Source organism: Macaca nemestrina, chromosome 7, assembly GCF_043159975.1.
Source record: "Macaca nemestrina isolate mMacNem1 chromosome 7, mMacNem.hap1, whole genome shotgun sequence".
NCBI classification, from domain to species: domain Eukaryota; kingdom Metazoa; phylum Chordata; class Mammalia; order Primates; family Cercopithecidae; genus Macaca; species Macaca nemestrina.
Window position 1 is genome coordinate 119,041,649 of NC_092131.1, and position 22,751 is coordinate 119,064,399.

Below are 22,751 nucleotides of genomic sequence, written 5' to 3' on the forward strand. Positions count from 1 at the left end.
CTTCATTCATTGTGTCACCTGTTTGGTTCTTGAAGGCACTTCCGGTTTGCAATCCTTGGAACAAGCTCCCTACTTTTCTGCCTCCCTTTTGTGTTAAATCACAGATATGAATATTGAGACCTGGGATGGGAAGTGACTTGCACACTGTGGCAAGGCAGGGGCTCGGGTCAAGACTCCTGACTCCCAGTTCCCCACAAGGAGTTAGTCAGCCTACAGAAAATAAGATCTCTACTGCCTGAAACACCGTGTAATTTACATCACACTTACAGATTCAAGGGAAAATTATCTGATCACTGCAGAACATTGAGACACTAGAAAGTGAAAATTGAATTTTGAGCTCACAAATAAGGGAAATGAGAAAAAAATCAAACAAAAAGAATGAAAGAAAACAAAGAATCAAATATCTTTTACATTTAGAAGCTTTAAGTACAACTCTAGAAATTCTTATTCTTAGAGAAAGATAAGAAATCATTTTTAAGGGAGAAGATTGCTACACAGATTGCTAAATTAATATACCATGTACCTTGGAAAGCTTCAATAATTAGATTTGGCTGAATTAAAACAACCTGAAAGTTGAGGAATGGAACAAACAGAGCTATTAAAACTACAATGTGAAGGCCGGGCGCGGTGGCTCACGCCTGTAATCCCAGCACTTTGGAAGGCCTAGGTGGGCGGGTCACGAGGTCAGGAGATCGAGACCATCCTGGCTAACATGGTGAAACCCCGTCTCTACTAAAAATACAAAAAATTAGCCGGGCATGGTGGCGGGTGCCTGTAGTCCCAGCTACTCGGGAGGCTGAGGCAGGAGAATGGCATGAACCCAGGAGGCAGAGCTTGCAGTGAGCTGAGAACACACCACTGCACTCCAGCCTGGGTGACAGAGCAAGACTTCATCTCCAAAAAAAAAAAAAAAAAAAAAAAAAAAGAAAGAAAACAAACTATGATGTGAAATAACCAGAACTCATGTTTCATCTTGGCTTTATCTGCAAAATAATATTTCTTCAACTGTCTTCAAGTGTAGGTGGTTGAATGGATTAACACTCTGCTTTCTGCCTTTGCTGTAAGGTAACATTGGTTTACTGTAACTTGACTGTTAGTATACCTTTGAGTTGGGGGATTACATCAGATCTTTGAAAAGTAGGTGCCCCCCGATCTGGTCTATACCTAAGTCATTCACAAAATATAAATACTGAGATCTGAATTTATTATAGTATGTACCAAAAATGATTTTATCATTTTGAATTCATAGAATAAAAGAATTTTAATATTTTATTAAATCTGGGAGGGATAGTTTAAGTTTAAGTCAATCCCTTCAGATAAGGGGTTGGATCTAGGGACTTTATTTTCCCAGGTAATGCAGCTAAATATAGTTAGAACTAGGAACTAATTTTCCTGATATCAAGGACAGCTTTACTTGGGAATCTCTGTATCTTTTTCATGGAGTTTTAATTTTTTTAAATAAGGCATTTTACAAAAATTAGACTCTGTATGTTGAGTTTGTAAGCTACTTTTCCCACCTAATTATAAATGTATCAACAGGAATGTGAATGGATACGTAGGATGCTACTGATCCATAAATCAGTCCTTGATTTCTGATTGCTGTACATTTAGAGTTTTTCAATTTCCACCATGAAAATAATGCTTATAAAGCCCTTTAGGCTAGGTATTTGCACATATCTTTAGAGTATTTTCCCAGGAGTCAAACTATCAATTAAATTGTAAGTCTTTAGATACATATTGGCAAATTTATCTCAACAAAAATTATCCCAATTTATATTGTTCCTTCTTAGGTAAGATGATGCCATTATTGTGCTATTAAATAAAGTTAAAGAGTCTCTTGAATGTAAAAATTTTCAGAGTTGTAACATGCTAACGTATACTGGTGATTAACCAAGAGAGAGTATATTATTAAAAGTTTTACCAACTGCGTAAGGATGGAACTTCCCCTTCCTTCTCAAAGTGTGTGTTGGCAGTAAACACAAGAGCTTTCACTCATATTTCGTAAAAAACAATTTGGTAAATGTTGCCTTGGATTTATTGTCTTGCTTTCATTTTTAGCTTTTTGATCTTGAGGTAGTTTTAGTCATTGTTTAAATTATTTCTTTTTTGTAAATAACAACACTTAAGGCTCTAGATATTAAAAGTCACTAGTTTTGATATGGAATATATCTCTATATTCTTTCAGTCACCAGTTTTGATACGGAATATATGATATGGAAAATAACTGTGTCCCTGCTGTTATTTTCCAAACAACATACAATTGCAATTTAGATTTTCTCTCATTGGTTAAAAAAATTTTCCAAGCAGTTGCTTTCTAAATATTAATTGCTAATTTTGCATCATTTTGGGAGAAGAGTAAATATTGTTTTTACTTTGGGAAATGTATTTAATTTTCATGTTGCCCTAGAACATAATCTTAAAATAAACGTTCCACATTTATTTGAAAAGGATGAATAGACTATAAATTATAAAGTTTATTATTTTCTATAACCAAAATAAGATTTTATTATGCAGTTTCTTTATTTCCTGTTGTTTTATTCTACAATATAGACATTTTGTTTCTTATTCTGATTTTAGTTGTCAATTTATCTTCATATTTCTAGTTTTAAAATTCTATATGATTTTGTGACATTTAATACATAAATGTTCATGATCATTCTAAATTCATTCTGTATGGTATCTTTATTCAGCACAAAATAACCCACTTTAGCCTGTTGAAGGTTTTTTGTCAGGAATTCTAATTTATCTCTTACATCCACTTCTTTCTATTGTTTTCTCCTGCTTGACATTATCTCATGCTTTCTATTCTTTTAGGAAGATACGTATTTTAAGTCTATTTGTATATGTATTTGAAATTCAACTTAAACAAATAAGCGATGCATACACATGTTGAAACATTCAAACAACACACAACTATACAGTGAAAAGTAAGTCCTCCTCTCCCTGAGTCCTACAATATCTCCCTTAGAGACAATTACTTTTACTACTTATAGTTTCTTTTATATTTCTGTTTATATGGTTATTTATGGGAATAAGTGCACACACACATATTTCCAAAACCTAATTATAGCACACTCTACCTGTGTTTTGCTGGAGAATATTCCATATCTTTTCATATAAATCCTGCAGAATATCCCATAGTAAACATATTTAATAATTTATTGATCTATTACTATTCGAATGGACATTTAGGTTTTAAAAGCAGTGTGTCCAAAACTGACTGTCCTTATCATCTTCCCTCTCCCAAATGACCAAACCTTCTTCTCTTCCAGTGTCCTCTCTGTTTACTTGTTTAAACTGGAAGCCCTTTGGAGACATCCTTGATTCCGCCTTCTCCCCTACTCTCCACACCTAATGATCATATAGGTCTGTTGATTATGATGTTTGAAGACCACTCAGGTCTATCCCCTGTTTCCATGCCCATTGTCTTCACCCTTCCTTAAGTACATCGCATTGTCCCTCTTCAGGATTGCTACCCACCTTTGCTGCTGCACCCTCTTCAATCGACTCTTTACCACAATGTCAAACTGACCACTTCAAAATGTAACTCTAATAAGACCCTCCACTGGCTTTCCATTGCCCTTAGAGTAATGTTCGTCATTCTTCAGATGGTCTACATAGTCACTCATGATCTGACGCTCACTTTTTTTGGTAGATCCCTTTTGTTTTTTAGTTCAGCCCTGCTGGTCATCAGCTTTTAATTTCCTGAATTAGTCCCATACTTGCCAAAAACTAGGCTTTTGCACATGTTGTTTCCTCTGTCTTTAATGATTTTCCCTAAAACTTCCTCTTTGCCTGGTAAATTTCTGTTCCTCTTTAATGTCTCAGTTTAAACATTACTCCCTCTAGAGATACTGTGACCCACATCACTCTGACCTCTGCTTCCATTGTCAGGTCATCCCATCTCCTTCTCTGACCCTGCCTTCCCTCTTATATGCATGCTTGTGATTACATCAGGCCCACCCAGATAATCTAGGATAATCTTCCCATCTCAAGATCCTCAACTTAATTGCATCTGCAAAGTCCCTTGTGCCATGTAAACTAACATATTAACATGTTACAATGTGGACACCTTTGGGGGCCAGTGCTCTGCCTAGCAAACTACATTTAATATTTGGTTTAGGAATGTGGTGGGGCAACGGCAATTTATTTTAGAAATATTTTCATCCCCAAAGGGCTTCAAAATCTGGTACTTAAGAAGGGTTAGATTCATTCATCTGGAAAATTGCCTTTGGGGCAGCTGGTGATGCTGGAAAAATAAGGCAGCAGCGTACTCTGGCTCTGAAATTAAAAATCTTAAAGGTAAAACCTGTCACAATGAAGTTACTAATGGGAGAGCCTAGACCTGCGTGGATGAAAGTCATGGCTCCATCACTTTGCACTATGGGACCTTAGGTGAACCTCCTGAACCTCTGTAACCTTATTTATAAGGGGAGGAGTTGAGCTGGGTGAAAGGAGACTGTTTTAAATAATGAGATTCTATAAATCAGGACCAACCTTTTTCCTTCCCCATTTGTTCTTGAAAGGCTAAAATATTAGCTTTCTGCAAAATGATCGACAACTGAAATTTCATAACAGCTGTACACCATCAAAGTAGTAGGGGTTTCATCAAAGCTTTTAAAAAATTTCTTAACCCCATTCCGATTCAATGCAAAGTACAACAAAAGAATCTCAACATTGAGAGTGACCACTGGGCCTTGGTTATCCATGACGAGTTCAAGTTCAGGCTGCCTCTCTACTTGTTTCTTCTATGCGAATGGAATTTTTTTTTGTCTCTGAATTGACTTTTGTGGTCACGCCATCAGTTCACACATAGAAAGTTGATTTTTTAAAAAAAATCTGGAAGCTTTTTAATGTCTATTTTCATGCTGTAGAATGATGATGTGTAACTGGCAAATTCTAACAATTGCCTTAATTGGAAATGCAATTAACCATGCCTATTCTTTTTGGCAGAGTTAAAGAGCATTTCAGAGATTCAGTATTGACTGGGTTTCTCACTTTGTATAAACAGGTTTCATGATTTATCGACGTGTCCATTGCATCCTTCACTTGTCTCTAGCATTAGCAATTTGCTGATGAGTTGCTGGGCAGTTTGGAACTATGACGACTATGCAGGGTGCCTTAACCACAGTTGTGTCAGAGCATCCACATTGGTTGCATTTAACATTCTGCTTACAGAAATGGTTGGATCAAGCTTATTTCAAATGAAAATGAATGAGCAAAACATAATCTACCAAATTAAAAAGATCCCACCATAAAGGCAACTTGCAAGTCATGACAGTGATGCACTCTTCCATTGCTGTCTTTGTATTTGGATGGAGGTGCAGGGGAGGGGATATCCATTCTCACTCTTAGGCTACTAAACATGCAGAAAGAAAATGGTGATTAAGATCTGAGCTAATCCTTTTCACGGCCATACTTGTTTCTGTCTCTTTGGTTGATTTTTGGCAGAGGAGCTTGATTCACATTCCCTCTGTTCTCCACTGCAGTGGCTTCAAACTTTGGTGTACATAAGAATCCCTTGGAGCACTATCTAAAGCACAGATTCCTGGGCCTAACTATGAGAGACTGAGATTTAGGAGACCTGGAATGAGGTCCTAGAATTGGCATTTTGAAAAAGTTTCCAGAAAAGCTGAAGCTGCTGATCTGTGAACCACACCTTGAGTAACACTGCTCCACTGTAGAGTGCTAGATGAATATATAATGAACAAAGTATTGATCTTGTAGTTTTAGCAGTTTCTACCTATTTTTTTCTTTTTTTTTTTTTTTCGAGACAGAGTCTTGCTCTGTCACCCAGGCTGGAGTGTAATGGCACAATCTTGACTCAATGCAACTTCACTTGCCTCCTGGGTTCAAGAGATTCTCTTGCCTCAGACTCCTGAGTAGCTGGGATTACAGGCATGCACCTCCATGCCTGGCTAATTTTTGTATTTTTAGTAGAGATGGGGTTTCACTATGTTGGTCAGGCTGGTCTCAAACCCCTGATCTTGTGATCCGCCCACCTCAGCCTTCCAAAGTGCTGGGATTACAGGCGTGAGCCACCGCATCTGGCCCAGTTTCTATCTTTCTATGCTTTGCTGTTCATCTTTTTGTAGGTGTCTCTCTCTGTTCTCTTGAAAGAGGTCTTGAAAGACAGTCTTGCTCTGTCACCCAGGCTGGAGTGCAATGGCACAATCTTGACTCACTGCAACTTCACTTGTCTCCTGGGTTCAAGGAGCCAGATTTGAACCCAGATTTGAAAGAGCCAGAGAACATTCTCCAAAACTGAAACAGAAGCCTAATATAGCTCAACCACTATTTTCTGAGCACGTGACAGCATTGCACTCAGTGCTGCACTGACTGTAGAGAATAATGATGAACAGCAGTGCCCTGCCCAATGGACTTACTGTACTGTAGAGTTTACAGCATGTACACACATGTGTGATGCATGAATCTGTCTATCTGCGTAAGTCAGTTAACCTTTAATCAGAGGCCAGCCCACAGGGGTTCCTGCCGTCATTTTCCTGGGAACTATTTTCTGCCCTCATCCTTATCATCAATGAGAACCATAGATCTTTATTTTTCCTTATTTTATTATTATTATTATTTTTTGAGATGAAGTCTCACTCTGTCACCTAGGCTGGAGTGCTGTGAAGTGATCTCAGCTCACTGCAACCTCCACTTCCCAGCTTCAGGGGATTCTCCTGCTTCAGCATACAAAATACAAATACAAAAATACTCCCAAGTAACTGGGATTACAGGTGCCCACCACCATGCCCGGCTAATTTTTGTATTTTTTGTAGAGGTGGGTTTCACCATGTTGGCGAGGCTGGCCTTGGACTCCTGACCTCCGATGATCTGCCCGCCTTGGCCTCCCAAAGTGCTGGGATTACAGGCGTGAGCCACTGCGCCCAGTCAGATCTCTGTTTTTCGAAATACTCAAAAGGTGTCCTGAGGAGACTAGAAGTCAAGACGTGTGTGTTCCATTCCTGGGTATGATGTGGATATGATCATAACTGCCTCTGTGATCTCTGGCTAGCTTCTGCCCTATACAGGGCCCAATTTTCCCTCTCTGTGTAATGAGGCCACTACGATTCTAATAGCCATATTCATGGTCCACAACTAAGACCTCATTGGTAGCTGAAGGTTCTAGGCTAGGTGAGATCCGATTGCAAACAAACAAGAACAAGCCAAACAAATAAGACAGCAAGTGGGAGAGCTCCTAGAGCAAGTAATCAGGAGTGGGGCAGGTGGACAAGAGAACTGGTTGACCCATGGTATTCATATCATGGAGTGGAGGGCCTGGATGCTGGGCCATGTGCTCTGCAAGCCTCTGTCACCTGTGCCCTTCAAGATTGGCTACATCTTAGCAAGCCCAGCTGGGAGGCTTATTGCTGCCCTTGTCGGTTTGTGTGGGTTTAAATAATTACTTATCTTCCTCTAGGCTTCTACTAATATCTTCCATCTTCAAATATCTAGGCATCTCTTAATGTCCTCCTTGATTGAGGCACTTGGAGATAATGGTTTTTTCTTCTGAGGAATAATGAAGGAAAAGAACTATTATTACTAGGCAAGTATTATATGCTAAAAATGTTACATATATTAACTATTGAATCCTATAAAATGCTCTAAAGTAACTACTGTTATTCTTATTTTATTGTTGTAGAAGCTGAGGTTGAGAGGTGAAGTTATTTGCCCGGCTTACACAGGTGGTAAGTAGGTCTGTCCAACACCAACACCTGTGCTTCTCACACCATAGCATGCTTCCAGTTTATTTTAATTTTCCTCTTAAGTCTTGAATCTCTGAAAAACTGGGGTCTTTTTCCTTTGATTCCTAGGCGCACTGCATAGATTCAAGAACTTTTCACATGCACTTGGGTTGCTGGCTGTGTTTGTAGAATTCCTGGATGCTATTACCTTGGCACCAACCTTATCCTTCTTAGAAGGTAGCCTCTTGGTTGAACACTCAGATCCCAGATTGACACTCATCCCCCTTCCTTTCCCACTGGCCTTTTGTTCCCTGACACTTAATTTTTCTGCCTCAAGTTTCAACTTCTGCACAAACTTTAAGTTGCTCTATAATTTATGCTCCTTCAAAGGCCAGCTCTGTGATCTTGGACAAGTTTCTTAACTTTCAGGATGGAGAAAGGCATGTTTGGGGAGAGTTCTAGAAAGATGTAAGTCTGACTTAGGGTAGATGGAAGGGCAGTGACTTGTCCAAGTACAGAAATAGAAAGTAAGGCCAAAGTGGTTAAGAAACTTGTCCAATATCTACACACTTTGTTCAAATTTTGCTGAATTTTCCAATAATGTCTTTTGTAGCAAAAGAAAATCCCAGATCATATGTTACATTCAGGTGTCATGTTTCTTTGGTCTTTTTTATTTTTGAAAGAATTCCTCAGTCTTTCCATGTCTTTCAAAAACCTGACTTTTTCTGAAAGGTGCAGGCCAGTTATTTTGAAGATGTTTGTCGATTTGGATTTGGATTTGTCAGATGTTTCCTCATGTTTAGACTCCAGTTGTGCAGTTTGGGGCAGGAATATCACAGAAGTGATGCTCTATTCTTCTCAGTGCATCTTATTAGGAGCCATATCAAATCTTTTTGTTATATTACTAGTGAAGGTGATAGCTTAGTGATAGCATTTTGCACATGTACGTGTATTTAGTTTTCCCAAACAATCCAAGAGTAACATACTGTTGCCACCACCTCTTTACAGGTGATGGAGTCAAGAACAGAGAGGTTATGTAACTTACCCAAGTTCACACAGCTAATCAACAGAAGAACTGGAATTAGGATGCAAGTACTTTGGCTTGAGAGTTTATCTCTCAATCAGTGTGCCTTGGCACCTCGTATCAGACTTTTTACTATTATGTTATTATTTTCCCTTTGTAATTAATAAATATCATGTGGGGAAATTCTTTGAAATTCTATAAATATTCTATTGTCTGTCAAGATTTCACCAATAGTTTTAGCATCCGTTAATGATTCCTACATGAATCAGTTATTACCACGAGAGTTGCCAAGTGATAATTTTCTAGAATATAACTCCTAAGAATTTAGTCTTTTGGATGAACTTAAGGACAACTGTGTTAAATATTTAAGCAGAAAACCTTATTGGGTGTATTAATCAGCTCAGTTCAGGCTGCCACAATCAAATGCCATAGACTGGGTGGCTTAAACAACAGAAATTAATGTTCTCATAGTTCTGCAGGCTAAAAGCCTGAGATCATGGTGCCAGCATGGTTCGGTTCAGGTGAGGGCCCTCTTTTTGGCTTGTAGATGGCCATTTTCTCACTTTGTCTTCACATGGTGGGAATGGGGGTGTCGGGGGAAGATGAGAGCGAGAGGGAGAAAGATAGAGAGATCTTTCTTCCCAGTTTTAGAAGGCTGTGGTACTATTGGTTTAGGGCCTCATCCTCATAAATCACATTGAGAGTTAGGGCTTTTACATATGGATTTTGAGGTGACACAATTTACTCCATATCACTGGGATTGTAACTGGAGTTGTATCATCTTTATAAATTCACTTTGAGAAATTAAGACCTTTGTGATATGGAAAATTTGGCTCTAGGAACTTGGTATATGTTATAATTTTTCCAGTCATATTTTATATTTTTAAATAAAAATCTGTGGTTTCCTTCATTTATGAACAACTTGTGTACTGTTATCTTTATTTCTAGGCATTTCATGTTTTTTTCTTGCCATTCCTAAGGGAAACTATTTTTCATTATGCTTTCTAACTAATTATCTCTGGAATATAGGAAAGGTTCTTTTGTGAACAACTTATTTCATATTTGCTAATTTGTTCTAATAATTTTCCAACTGACTATTCTGAATTTCCTAGGGAAATGATTTTCTTACTTTCAAATAGCGGTATTTGGTCAGCTTCTTTCTAATATTTCTGCATCTTTTTTTGTGCTATTTAATTGCTAGAGCTTTTAGAACAATACCCTACAGCTGTGATGGTTATGGGTCATTCCGATGTGGTCCCGATGGCAATGATAAATTCTCTGGAGTTGTACCACAGGTGAGCACAGTGTAGGGAGGTGCCAAGGCACACTAGTTGAGAGATAAACTCTGGAGCCAAGGTACTTGCATCCTAATTCCAGCTCCTCTGTTGATTAGCTGTGTGAACTTGGGCAAGTTACGTAACCTCTCTGTTCTTGACTCCATCACCTGTAAGAGGTGATGGCAACAGTATGTTACTTACGTATTTTTTGGGAAAACTAAATACACATATGTGTAAAATACTTATAGAGGGCATCCAACATGTCCTCTATAAGTGCTTGCCTCTATCTGTAAATACGATGTCTCCTAGCTTGAAATATTTTTATCATTTTAACAAAATACCGCATTTTCCTGGTTGACTAAGCTTTTTCAGGAATAAATGTTTAGTATCAGATGTCTTTTCTTTTTTTCCCCTTTTATGTGATGAACTATAAAAAAAAAGATTTCTTAATATTGAACCATTTTATAATGTGATGGAGCAAGCTACCTTAACATGGTGTGAACATTTAAAATGATTTTATTATGAACATTATCAAAAATAAGCAAAAGTAGAGAAAAAAACATGGTGAACCTTATACACAGCTTCAGTGATTATCAATATTTTTGCCAGTTTGTGGCAAATCTTATGTTATTCCCTTTTGTATACCTCTGAATTATACTTGTTAATATATTTTTTCTGGATCACATATGTTAATATGTGTTAATATAATATACAATATATTAATATATTTACATATATTTTAGGTGATCATATATATGTTAATATAACATACAATATTTTAATATATTTACATCTATTTTTTAGGTGATCACGTATGTTAACATGTTAATATAATATACAATATATTGATATATTTGCATCTATATTTTTAGGTGATCACATATGTTAATATAATATACAATATATTAGTATATTTACATGTATATTTTTAGGTGATCATGTATGTTAATATAATATACAATATACTGATATATTTACATCTATATTTTTAGGTGGTCACATATGTTAATGTATGTTAATATAATATACAATATATTAATATATTTACATGTATATTTTTAGGTGAGATTGGCCTAATTTTCATGTGTGTGTGATATGCTGGATTTTTTAAAAATCAAGATTGTTCTCATGTTGCAGAATAAAAATTTGATTTTATATTATCATTTTTATATAAATACTCTCTTAAATTTCTTATCTTTCTCTTCTTAGATTCAGCCCATTCATGGCTGGAACACTTAAAGCCTGCAGCTTTAGGAAAGGGATCACATAGAAAAAGATGGAAAATAAAAAGGTTACTGCTACGTTGGGGTCAAACAAGAGTTTTGAAATAATACATAAAGAACCAATCTTCTAAAATAAATAGACTTCAAACTGTGGGAGCATAAAAATGTCAAAGTGAATTTCAGTAGGCGTTGAGAAGAAAACATGTGCTTTGACTTCCCACTGCAGGACCTCAAGTCCTTGGCAGGCAGGGAGGGAATAATAGAAACCCCAGACAGAGATGGGAAGCTAGGAGGAGAGGGTACCCACCATCTCTTTCCCAGGAAGAATGCACAAACAGCATGACCACAGCCCACAGCCTGGCTGCTACCAGCACATAGGGTGACTTTGTGTGAATTATAAAAGAGTTCATCTTAGAATGGGGACCATTATTTCTTTTTTAATATTAGTATGTTGTTTCAAAAAGTATATTTGAATTCCCAAGTGTTTGGATTTCTTCGGATAAATTTATTTTCCCAACTTTTGCTCAAAAACATCTTTTTGAATTGTCACAAAATAATGTAACATATTCTATTTCTGATTTAAAATTAATTTTTATAAATTCTCTAGAAATATTGGGAATAATATGTATTCTGTGTTTGAACTGCAAAGTTAAAAAATTCTAGCTATTAAAAATCTGTATTGGTTTTATTATCAGAATATTCCATATCATCATATAATTTTCATCAAATTGGTCTTTCAAACACAAGAGATGCTGATTAAGCTCTTCCACTGTGATTGTGAGTACGTCAGCTTTTCCTTCTCATTCTAATAGAGTGGCTTTATATTTTTTCATGATAATTATACAAAATATGTTTCTAAATGGAATTTTTTTCTTTTTCTTTTTTGTTTTTTTTAGAGACCAGACCTTGTTTTGTCACCTAGGCTGGAGCGCAGTGGCAATCATAGCAGCTAACTGTAGCTTTGAACTCCTGGGCTCAAGCAATTCTCCTGCTTCAGCCTCCTGAGTGGCTGGACCCACTGACATGCACTATCATTCCTGGCTAATTTTTTAATTTTTGTAGAGACAGGGTCTTGCACGTTGTCCAGGAAGATCTTGTACTCTAGGTCTCAAGTGATCTCTCTTCCTCTGTCTCCTAAAGTACAGAGATCACAGGCATGAGCCACTATGCCTGGCCAATATTTCTTACTTGTTATACATCCATTTTTGACTTATTTTTATCATTATAAAATGTTGTTTGCTCAGAATTTTTCTTAGTATGATAGTAATATTGATACTTTTTTATTTTGCTAGATATCTCTTCTCTCTTCTTTTCTAAATTTTAAGTATGTTATTTTAAATACGATACGCCTTTCCCAAAGAGCAAAGCTGAATTTCATTATTTGACTCAATATTAGATACTTTGCCTCTTTAAGTGAGGAGTTTAATACATTTATATTTATTGTGGTAACAGATGTGCCTGATTTTAATTATTTTGTACTTTCTATTTTTGCTTCCTTAATTTTTTTCTTTTTGATTGATTTCCTTCCCTGTTGGACTAGTTTTTGTTCAAATTTTATTGACCTTTTTTCCTTCTAGTATTCTAGAAAATATACGTATGGTTTTTAATTATAGTCATTTAAGATACAAATGTATTCATATCAGATCAGATATATTTCTGTTAAATGCAAAAATAAAGAAGTTTTATTTATTCACCTCATGGAGGCAGGACGTGGAGAACTTGTATCAGGAATAGCCAAACATCTTGGGAGAAATTTATCATGCTTTACCTTCATCCTTGCCCTTTGCTTATCTTTTATGTTTTATTTTCATGTGTTGTGTGGGTATGTATGTGAATATCTAAGACTTTATATTAACCAATATTTTTGTTGGTTAATATTAAGTAAAATGAATTAAATAATATAAGTCAAATATTGTTAATTTATACAGGAATCTTTTTCCCAAGAATGCTCTTTGACGTTTCCATAGGGTTTTTTTGTTTGTTTGTTTGAGATGGAGTCTTGCTCTGTCCCCCAGGCTGGACTGCAGTGGTGTAATCTCGGCTCACTGCAAGCTCTACCTCCCGGGTTCACGCCATTCTCCTGCCTCTGCCTCCCGAGTAGCTGGGACTACAGGCGCCCATCACCATGCCCAGCTAATTTTTTTGTATTTTTAGTAGAGATGGGGTTTCACCCTGTTAGCCAGGATGGTCTTGATCTCCCGACATCATGATCCGCCCACCTCTGCCTCCCAAAGTGCTGGGATTACAGGCTGAGATACCGCACTTGGCCTACATAGATTTTATAATCGTATTAATAATAATTTAGATATCAACTCTGAATTTTCTGACTTATTTGCTCATCACTTTTGCTTTTAGACAATATATTTCTCATTTTGGAATTCTTTATTTTTATGTATTTCTTTGTCTACTTGGGTATTTAAGAATTAGTTTTTCTTTAGGAAGGTACATGTATGTTATTGATATATTTTAGTTTTTAGTTTTTTCCCATTTCCTTCACATTCTCTAGTACTCAAAGAATATTTTACCCAATACATATGTGTATATATATATACTATATATATATATATAGTTTTTATAACAACCAGTCTGGAAAAGGGGATAGTTAAATGATAGTTCTTAAACCATCTGTATCGAGCTTAAAGCCCATCTATGTCTTTTGGATTCTGGGGCCTTTGTTTTAAAATATTACTCTGATGTATGAAATTTTTTTGTTATGGTAAATAAACTAAATCATAAAGATGGTATTTAAAAATCAAATTTTAAATATCTGTAATTTCCTAGCACCATGTCAAGTACTAAACAAAAAATGATTTGCTGTTCACTAAATGAATATTAGTGATAAACGGCTATGTAAAATATTCTTCATGACTATTGGACAAACTCCTAAACCTGAATTATCCATTAATTTGTGCTTGTATTTAAGACCTGTGCATGGATGGCAAGTAAATGGAATTTTGATTAATTGTGCACTTATGGTTTTTCAGATATTGTGCTAAGTCCTTTCGATGCTTTACCTCATTCATTCTAATAGGAAAATGAAGGTTAGTTTCTGATACATGTTACAATCCCAAACTAGATAGGAGGCATCCATGCCAAAGTTTCTCAGACTCTGAAACTTGTCTGTGAACTCTTTAATGCTATTTTAGAAAACATGCTTGGCTATTCCTGATACAAGTTCTCCATGTCCTGTGCTAGCCTTATATTGTGGGAATGAAGTTTGCTTGGTTTTGACACTATTGTAATAGTGTATCAGCTGTCTCTGATGGTTGCTTTTCTTTTGGGCTGTTTTCAAATCTAACTTAACCTTCATTAAATGGTCACTCCTGGTTATTGTCTCTGAATGAGAAGTCACAACCTTTACCAACAAAGTCCTAGGAGCAAGTGTTTTTTTGTTCGACTAGACTTTTAACCTCATCCATTGTCTTCCCTGCAAAAATCAATTCATAAATAAACACAATTAAAGATAATATTAACTTCACTAGACAGGCTTTGAAACACAATTTTATGTGATTTTACATATACTGAAGAGACTTTTGTGATGGCCCTGCCCTTATATTCATGTAGAACATTATGATTTGTGAAGCTCATTTATTCATGTATTCCTTAATTAAAGTAACCTTTGTGGAACACTTATAATGTGCTGGGTTAGTGCTTGGTCTTGGGGAATCAAAGATCAATAAGATACGGTCACAGTCCTCAAAAGCTCATTGTCTAGTAGCAGGGTGTCATACAACAAGATATATCACTGTATAAGATAAGAAATGCCATAGCAAAGATGTAAATAAAGTGGGAGGTGACTGTAATTTAATGACAGAAAATAGCCAAGTGAGATCGATAGGCTTTTGTGTTTAAAGTGCCGTGACCCACAGATACTATTCACAGTCAAATTTATGTTTTATGAATTGAAGCAAAGAAAGACATAGTCAGATTTGCAAGCTCTTAGAAAATATACTGCCCCCATATCCTTCCCAAAAACTTTACTTGAAGATAAATACCAGGCAACTGCGGGATAAATCAAAACAAAGAACTCAAGCATGGAGAAATCGTGGCACAAAAGGAACACAAGAAAGTCCTAAAATATTTTTAAAATGAATGAAATCTAAATAATTGCTGTAAATATGGTTACGAAAGAGAATTTAAATGTTGCAGGTACTACACTGTAATAAGTATCTTGAAAGAAAACTGAAACATAAGCAGTTATAATGTTTAAAACTTCCCCCACCCCAATTTGACAAATGAGGAAAAATTTGAAAAATATGGCAAGAGAAACCATGAACAATTATAGAAATAAGAAAATATAAGGATGACAGAAGTAAGGTCACCTACATCAGTTATGAAAATAAATGTAACTGGGTTGAACAGTCCTATTGAAGTATACAATATTCTTGTTTTTTGATGTGCATCATTTTTTATTTATTTTACTTTATTTTAAAAAATTTCAATAGCTTTTAGGATACAAGTGGTTTTTTGTTACATGGATAAAGTATTTAGTGGTGACTTCTGGGATTTTGGTGCACCCATCACCCATAATATTCTTAAATCAATCAAGAAAAAAAAAAGGAATTCAACTCAACCCTGTTTTTAAAAGACACACACTTAAAACAAAGTACTTAAAAATCTAAAACTAAAATTGATAAGGACTTGTCTTACATGGGAAAATTAATCAAGAGGAGTAAATTAACAAATTGCATCCCACCATATATAAAAAGAATAAAACTATCTCAAAATAAAGTTTATTTCAGATATGCAAGGATGGTTTAACATTATAAAATCTGTCCATAAAATTAATTTTGTTAGTAGATTAGAAACTTCAAAATAAAACTAAATTCATCTCAATACCCTAAAATACAATTGCTAAAATTAGATAACTATTCATTGCAAATGCTTTTTCTTAACTAGGAGTTGAAAAGTAACTTGCCTACCATGCTTAACATTGAAACACTAGAAAATTTCCATCAACGTGAAAAGAAAAAGTGGATAAAGTGCATAAATTTAGGAGTTTAACAGATAAGGGCCCAAGTCCCAATTCCATACATAGTAGCTGTGTGATCTTGATTTCTCCAAAGTATGGTATTTTTCCATCTGCAAAACAATGGCAAGATAATAATAGTCATGTAAAACAATGTAAATAAACAATCTAAAACAATGATAAAATAACAGTCATATGAGTGAGTTAATTGCTGCCATAATGGAAGCTGGCTGTGTTGGGAATTGAACAAGTGTTTTACAGCAATTTAATTTCTATGGCAACCCTATGGTGTAGGTATTATTCCCACTTCGTAGATGGGAAACTGAGAATATGAAAGGTTAAGTAACTTCTTTTAACTCATAAGGTTATTTTGAAGGATAAATAGTAAAATACATGTAAACTGCTTTGCAGAGTTAAAACATACTACCCGTAGTAAGATTTCTTAAATTCTACTTTAAAAAAATGTTACTATCAACACTGTTTTTCAGTATCAGTGTAAGTATTTTTGCCAGGGTAGTACAAATGTAACAGAAGACAGAGATGTTGAAAAGGTAGAGACAAAATTTTCATTTGCATAGGACATTTTTTAATCTACTGGGAAGACCCAAGTAAATAAACTAAAAATGTATTTGAAATAAGAGTTTAGTGAGGGGGCTAAATTCAAAATAAAAATATGACAATCAGTAACTTTCCTAGGTACTGACAAAAACCCAGAATATATAAAGGAAACCTTCTCATTGGAAACAGAAACAATAAAAAATATACCTAGGAATAAATTTAACAAGAAATATGCTGCATTTATTTACACTATAAAGCTTTAATGATGAATATAAAATAATTTTTCATTAATTGGATGGAACACTTAATGAATGTTGGGGAAGACTATAATTATGTCAGTGTCTTCCAGATAAATTCATACGTTTGCCACATCACCAGCAGAAGTCTCTAAGGTAAGTTTTTAGAATACCATTACACAATTATAAAATTCACTTGATTGAATAAACTAGTGACAAAACAAAAAAATACAAAAAGGGATAATGATGGAGAGTTTTCTCTATTAGTTACTAACATGTATTTTAAAGTGACAATAATTTGTCATTGTGGTTCTATCAAAAAAGTATGCAGACAGAAACATTAAAGAGAATTTAAAAATGCAGAAATAAGCCCAAGCATATATAAAATATTTTATTATATGATAAGGGTGGTCACTTTAAATATTGGAGAAGGTTTGGATTGTACAGTAGAGAGTATTGAAACAAAAGACTCACCAAATGGAAATAAGTAAAAGTATTTTATATGAGTTCTCCAGAGAAATGGAACCAATAGGATGTGTGTGTGTGTGTGTGTGTGTATATATATATATATACATACATACAGAGAGAGAGAGAGAGAAAGGAGGGAGGGAGGAGAGAGACTTACTTTAAGGTATTGGCTTATGTGATTATGGAAGCTGGAAAATTTAAACTCTACAGGATGGGTCAGCAGGCTGGAGACCTGGAAAGGGCTGATGTTGCAGTTCCAGTGCAAAGGCTGTCTGCTGCAGAATTCTTTTTTGCTAAGGGCAGGTCAATTTTGTGTTGTATTCAAGCCTTCAACTGATTGGATGAGGTCCACCTACATCAGGTACATTTGTGGAAAGCCAGGCAATCTGCTTTACTCGGTCTACTGATTTAAATGTTAATCTCATCCAAAAACACCCTCGCAGAACCATCCTGAATAATGTTATGTTTGACCACATATTTGGGCACTATGGCGCAGTCAAGTTGACACATAAAACTAACCATCACATCTATACCTTATACTTTATACACCTAAATATATTTCAGATGGATCAAAGATTTAGGATTTAAAGCAATCAGGTTGTAAGTATAATAGAGCACAATATAAATGGATATTTCATCTTGGAGTGAGGAATGCCTTGTTATCCATGATGTCAAAGGTGGAGAATGTTAGAGCAGGTTTTCTGGCAGACTTGTCACTGGCATTTTGGCAAGACACTCCTTCATTGTGTGGGAGTGTCTTCATTCTTGTAGGACAGTTGGCATCCCTGACTCCTGCCCACTAAATGTCAGCACCTCCCTGCTCTGTAATTGTGGGAGCTTAAAAGGCTTCCACCCATTTCTGAATGCCTTCCAGGAGTGGCCGCCAATTAAGAATAGTAGTATTAGCACAAAAATTCAAAAGAAGATTTAAGATGATTGCAACTTCTTTGGCAATCCTCCCATTGAGAGGTGGGGGCAATGCACCCAACTCTTAAATCTCGGTAGACTTATGACTGCTTTGTCCAGTAGACTATGGCAGAAGTGCTGCAGTGTGACTTCTGATGCTAAGTTATAAATGACCATGTAGCTCTCAGCTTGTTCCTTAAAATATTTGCCCTTGGAGCTCTGAGTCACAATATAAGAAATCTGACTAAACTGAAGTGTGTCTACTGATTAGTCATCTTAACTCAGCCCAGGTTCCATACACAAGTGAAAAAGTCCCAGCCATTAATGTCACCCCCAGTTGTTTGTGGCTTATTACATGGGGCCCCAGGCATAGCAGAATAGAGACAAGAAGTGGGCTTTGTCTGAATTCCCAATCCCCAGAATCCGTGCTCATTAAAGCGGTGCTTATATCACGCTGCCATTTTGGGATTGTTTGTTATGAGGCAGTAGATTACTGGAATACTGGCTGTAGAAAATTATTATTTAAATATCCCAAATCTCTGCACATTAGAAGACACCATGGTGACAATGGAACTGTCATTATAAATGCCAAAGTGTGAAAGTATTTGTGTTGTTCCAATGAAATATCTCCAGAATATAAAAAGATGGGCATTAAAAAACTAAACAAGCTATATACTTTTGATTAATGAAATTTAAATGACCAAAAATTTTAAAAGAGGGAAGAATGTTCATAATCACTTATAGTTTAAAAAATGAGAGAACTATAACTGATGGTGTTGTGGTCACAGAGCTGCTTAAGGGCAGAAAACTGCGTCTTTGCCTTTCTGATTCCATGTTCAGTGCGAAAAGGTCTTGGATTGTGGAAACATACAAATCATATGATATGTTTTAAATCGTGAGGTTTGAATCTGCATAACAGTAAAAGGAAGCACTTGTTGAATGTCAGGAGATAGTCCAAAGACCTTACAGGTATAATCTCATTTAATACTCACAGTAACTATGATTATCCCTATTTATAGCAGAGGAAAGAAACTGAGGCACTGGGAGAAGAGGATCCCTGTTCAAAGTCACACAACTAACAAGTCCTGGAGTTGGCTTTGAGTCCAAGCACCTGACCTTGGAGTCAGTACTCATGACCACTGCCCTTTCCTGTCATCTCTGCTCTCTTTATAATAAATAAATAAATAAATAAATAAATAAATAAATATAAATAAATAAATACAAGGCCTTGCCATCTTGCTCAGGCTGGTCTTGAACTCCTGGGCTCCATCCTCCCACCTCAACTTCCCAGAGTGCTGGAATTACAGGTGTGAGCCACCGTGCCTAACCCTATGCTCTGTCTAGATAATGGTGCCGCCTCTCACATTCTCCTCAGTTTTGATCAGAAGAGGAGTTCTGTAATTGTGCACACAGTTGGCAATGCCTGTGCATTGCAGTGAGCTGTGAAACCCACCATGCTCTGTTTTGCTTGATGAGCTTACGTGAGGGGCAGGCAAGATCATCCCATGCTCTGTTATGGAGTCAATCATAGAGATAGAGTGTTATGTCCACTGTCATCGCACAGATGGCTGCTGGGCAAGGACAGTAGGACTCCTAGACCTGGGCCAACAAATTTCTCACCACACTTCCCTGCCACAAGATATGTAATGGATGACAGTTATCATCATTGTGTTACTGTGCCAATAGTAACTACTGAGAATGATAATAGTAGCAAGGAGGATATGGAGGTTCTGTGGGAAATCAATATTTTCAAAATGGATTTCCATGGGCATCTTTGCCAGCTTAGGACCCTTCTGGATGAAGGCTGGGGTACCAGGAGTGGCTGATTTTTGGAGCACTCTCAATAAAATGCTCGGGGTTGGAGAAGTCCTTCACTCCTAGCTGATTCTAATGGATCTGTATGATGTGTTTTGGTGGTTTCCAAGGGCTGAGGATTGCAGAATCTAATGACAACTGCCAGATCATCCAGTGCTGCTCAGATTTGGTCTGGCTGTCAAGATGCTAGGTTGACAAGCCACTCTTGTATGCACTTAGGACAGGCAGAAGTTGTTCTCATGTGGACTGGGCAAAGAGGACAAACATTGGAATAGTACCTAGAGATGCCCTGTATTGCTGCATCACTGTGAATTTGACTTAAACGTTTGGCTGCTGTTCTTAAGGAAATGTCGACTTAGGTGGTCTTTATAACATTTTACTACTTATAGCAGTAAACAGGAGGCATGATATTCCTTGAAGAAGAATGGAGTAACATTGTTATGAAAACGTCATGATCAACTTATGATCAACTTCCCTGTTGGTATTTCCAGCTCTGCTTTTTAAGCCAAAGTAATCAAAGTCTGTTTTAACCTTCAGAAGTTCCAGAGTTTGGGAAAAAATGAAAACAACATAAACAGAATAAAGAGTGTGCTGACTGGGGACTGTCAATTCTGCAACCAGCTCACATTTCAGTCACCTGGAGAAAAGCAGTCAAAAGAAGATCATAGAAGCAATTGTCTCTTGGCTTTGCTCTCTTTAGTGAAAGGCTTTTTCATGTGCCCTGATAAAAATAGGCAGAAAGGCACTAGGTGGAAATTAAAGTGAGGCAAATTGTTGGTGTCTTGACACCAAATATATCTTTTGACCTGTTTCAGCAGTTCCTTTAGCAACCATAAATCTTCCCATGGACTTATTAGGAGGCACAGGGAGGCTGAGAGGAGGCGATTTGTCTACAAGCCTTACAGCTGCGTGCAGGCCTGGGCTTGGCAGGTTCCCATCATTCTTTTTTCTGCAGTTATTCAACCCTATGCAAATTCTTAAGAACATTCTTACTGCCCCATGGCCCCCATCTTTTTTTCTTGTCACTAACCCCATTCAGTTCCTTTTCATTGATGTCATATTCCTGACTCCCTTTCCAATTTCTGACTTCCTCATACTCATGCTGAAATTAAATGAACCATGTTTTATTCCCCCAAGGCTCTGATGCTCTCGGTTCCACTTAATGAATGTGGTGAAGCAATTCACATCAACGGGTGCTGCATGGTCACGGCCAGGGGGTCAGGGTATGAGCCAAGTGCCAGGAAGCCAGATTTATTTTTATTAACTGTCATGTTGGGCTGGTAACTTCACTGTTCTAGGCCTGTTTCCAAATCTGTAAAATGGGTTGCCCACTGTTTCGCAACTATTTTTTGGAGGTCCCTCAGTTGCTGGGGAAAGCCTTGGAGGGAGGCTGAGGGCAAGGGCTCCAGTCAACTTCTCCTCATTCTGTTCTCCCTGCCCCTACCCCACCTCACCCACTCCTGTCCACTTCATCAGAGCCCAGTTTTTACGTGTTTTATGTATTGAGATATTGCTATCACCCCATATTCATCCTTGGGCATTGCTGCTCTTTGAGATCTAGTTGAAATAGTGTTAGATCCCTCACTTTGACATCCCATGGAAATCCAGACTTTCTCTTCATTTATGTTCAATTTAAGGGAGGCTGATGGTCCTTGGCCTCCTATGGTTCTCAGGTGTTTTTTCAGCTTTAATTTTAATTCAGGGCATATATGCAGGTTCGTTACCTAGGTATATTGTGTGATGCTGAGGTTTGGGGTATGAATGATCCCACTACCCAGGTACTGAGTTTAGTACCCAATAGTTGATTTTTCAGTCCTTGTCTCCCTCCCTCTCTCTCCCCTCAATAGTCTCCAGTGCCTGTTGTTCCCATCTTTATGTCCACGTGTACCCAATATTTAGCTCCCAATTACAAGTAAGAACTTGCAGTATTTGATTTTCTGTTCTTGTGTTAATTCACTTAAGATAATGCCCTCCAGCTGCATCCATGTTGCTGCAAAGGATATGATTCTATTCTTTTTTATGGCTGCATAGTATTCCATGGTATATATATACCACATTTTCTTTATCCAATCCACCGTAGATGAGCATGTAGGTTGCTTCCATGCTTTTGCTATTCTGAATAGTGCTGCAATCAACATACAAGTTCATGTGTCTTTTCAGTAGAAAGATTTGTTTTCTTTTGAATATATACCCAGTAATGAGATTGATGGGTTGAATGGTAGTTCTGTTTTAAGTTCTTTGAGAAATATCCAAACTGCTGTCCACAGTGGCTGGACTAATTTACAATACCACTAACATCGTGTAAGTATTCCCTTTTCTCCACTGCCTCACTAGCATCTGTTGTTTTTTGACTTTTTCAATTATAGCCATTCTGACAGGTGTGAGACGGTATCTCATTGTGGTTTTGATTTGCATTTCCCTTCATGATTAGTGCTGTGGAGAATTTTTTTCATATGCTTGTTGGCTGCTTGTATGTTTTCTTTTGAGAAGTGTCTGTTCATGTCTTTTGTCCATTTTTAAATGGGGTTATTTGGTTTTTGTTTGTTCAATTATTTAAGTTCCTTTTAGAGTCTCAATATTACACCTC